The sequence below is a fragment of the Limulus polyphemus genome, unplaced genomic scaffold (genome assembly GCF_000517525.1).
Source record: "Limulus polyphemus unplaced genomic scaffold, Limulus_polyphemus-2.1.2 Scaffold3025, whole genome shotgun sequence".
In the NCBI taxonomy this organism is placed as follows: domain Eukaryota; kingdom Metazoa; phylum Arthropoda; class Merostomata; order Xiphosura; family Limulidae; genus Limulus; species Limulus polyphemus.
In genome coordinates, this window is record NW_013668635.1 from 19,334 (window position 1) to 21,972 (window position 2,639).

General features: G+C 35.1%; 1 protein-coding gene across 1 annotated transcript in view; it reads left to right on the plus strand.

Annotated features, from left to right (window-relative positions):
- The first annotated feature begins 2,262 nt into the window (after positions 1-2,262).
- LOC106468491 (ras-specific guanine nucleotide-releasing factor RalGPS1-like) overlaps positions 2,263-2,639 on the plus strand; it is a 51,773-nt gene continuing 51,396 nt past the window's right edge. The window contains exon 1 of the mRNA XM_022396828.1: positions 2,263-2,455. The gene's annotated coding sequence lies outside the window, so the exon portion shown is untranslated. The remainder of the gene's footprint in view (positions 2,456-2,639) is intronic.

Genomic DNA, 2,639 nt, shown 5'->3' on the forward strand with positions numbered 1-2,639 from the left:
AGTTTGCGCTCCCCCTCCCCCAAGGGTCGGATTAATGGACAATATATCCAAGGTATAGCTTGAGGCCCCCAAAAAGGTCGGATTAATGAACAATCTACCCAAGATATAACTTGAGGCCCCAAAGAGCCGGATTAATAAACAATCTAACCAAACTATAGCATGAGGCCTCCCAAAGGGCCAGTAAGTTTTTTTCTATTAACCTGTGGCTATGATTGCTGTTCATAACTCATAACATCCGTTTTCACGAATAGACCAATTTCACTTTACTATCTATAACTACACAGAGAAGACGTGCAGCCATCAAGCTTCCGACCTCTAGCGGAACTTTTGGGAAAGTTTATTTATCTAATTTCCGAAAACCAATAACAAAAAGATTAAGTTAATCATTAATATAGTTTTGTCTGTAATATTATCTACACATGTGTCAATAAAGACAACAACAGAATTTTTTGATGCTTCAAGACGTCGAACTTCTTGTGACGTTTCTTCTAAATGGCTGCTTATTTAGTTTCTTATCGTGGTCTGTTTGGTTAAATGCTATTAGCCAAAACATTATCAATTATTATATTTTAATATGTTAGATAAGTTGATAACTTATATTCGCTTTTATAAAGACCAGTTTTCACGGCTGGCTTAATGTATTGACTTAGGCTTAGGGCGACCACATGTTCCGCTATCCCGACAAATCATTTTGGAACGCCTAAATGTCTTGATTTTTTGTATTTGTCATTAGCTTGTAGCTGATTTTATACTTGTTTTCAGTACGTTGAACCAGTATTAAACGTAAACCAACAGAATTATCATTATTAATGAGAAGAGAAATTATCACACAGCTCGGAATGACTCAGCATACCTTTGCTGCTTTCTCTAAAATTGGTTATAAGGAAAGCTGTAGCAGATGACGTATGCCACTATTACATACATTACTAAGTATTTGATTTTATACCCACAAAAACATGTGCAAATTTCAGGTGCTTTTCAAAGCTGACAATTGATTTTCCAGTCGTGAAGTATTTATTTAAGATAATTAAAAGGCGGACATTCCGAATAAAAATAGTTGCCCTAGAAAGAGTTATCTGTATCAGCAATAATGTACGTAAAAATATCATTTTTATATAATGATACTTATTATTTGCATACTTTTAATTATTTAAAATTTTTCCAAACGATTGTGGGGGTGGAGGGTAAGATTTAAGGCCTGAAAGCACGAATGGCCCAGTTTTATAATTCGAAGTTCTAGTCATCCTACTTAGGCCTAAACTAAATCTCCGCAGCTTGCCTGAGATTTAAAATATTTTTTTGAATTACGGCCGATAATGTCGATAGGTGCAAGGATACCCAACTGATGATTCGATACAATATTAAATTTATAAATTTCAATATCATTATTCGTTGTTTTTAATTATGATGAATCGTCTTCCAAGTAATGTTATAACAACTAATTTACACCAAATAGTTAATTAGTATTAATTAAGGATTTATTTTAATTAGTGTGTTTTGTTTCGGAATATTTTAATTGTGACGTTAGATTACTTAAACTAAGAAGTTATTCACGATCACATATGCTCTATCACTCCATTTTAAGCTAGATTATTTAGGTTTATCTAGAATCCAACATCAAGAGGAATTTGAAAATTGGTTCATCTTATTGAAACAGGATGTTTGAATTCAATAGTGTTAAACGTTCAAGAAATCCGTGGCTCGGCATGGCCAAGTGGTGAGGGTACTCGACTCGCAATCTGAGGGTCGCGGGTTCGAATCCCCGTCCCACCAAACATGCTCGTCCTCATCACCACCCACCGCCAACTCTTGGGCTACTCTTTTACCATCGAATAGTGGGATTGACCGTCACATTATAACACCCCCACGGCTGAAACTAGCTGCCTTCCCTCTAGTCTTACACTGCTAAATTAGGGACGGCTAGCGCAGATAGCCCTCGTGTAGCTTTGCGCAGAAATTCAAAACAAACAAGAAATCCGTTTTACACATATATACGTCTACGTGTTCATATTTCAAAACATAAAGTTATCTTATCTGTACGAATGGCATTTTAAATAGTAGTTACAAGTTGTTTCGATTTAAAGAAATTTCATTCGATGTCTTATAGCTGCAATACTTACACCAGTAACTAAAAACATCTACCTATAACACATTCATTCGTTGTTTGAAAATTCCTACTCCCACGTCCTTCGTGGTTTTACATTCCACAGTCCCCCGCTCTTCTGTAATGAACTCACCCACGAGTTTGTTTTGTCGGTTACTATGATTCATAGTTTGGTGAGTTACTAAGCGAATTAGACTAGATTCGTCTACTCTACCTGGACCTGTACGACGTGTGGACTAGACGGGACTGCAGTTGTCAACTTTGAAAAGTTTCTTCCCACCAAAGCCATTAAAAATTGATAGTTGTGAAGTGTTTATTTTCGAGGTTATGCAAGGGGTGCAGAAAAATCTGGTAGAAACTTTTGCTTTTTTTACTTATTTTACTTTCTGTGTTTGTATGGTTGCATATATTACAGTGTATATATATATATATATATTTATATATATGTTTGTATGGTTGTATGGTTGCATATATTACAGTGTATATATATATATATATATTTATATATATGTTTGTATGGTTGTATGGTTGCATA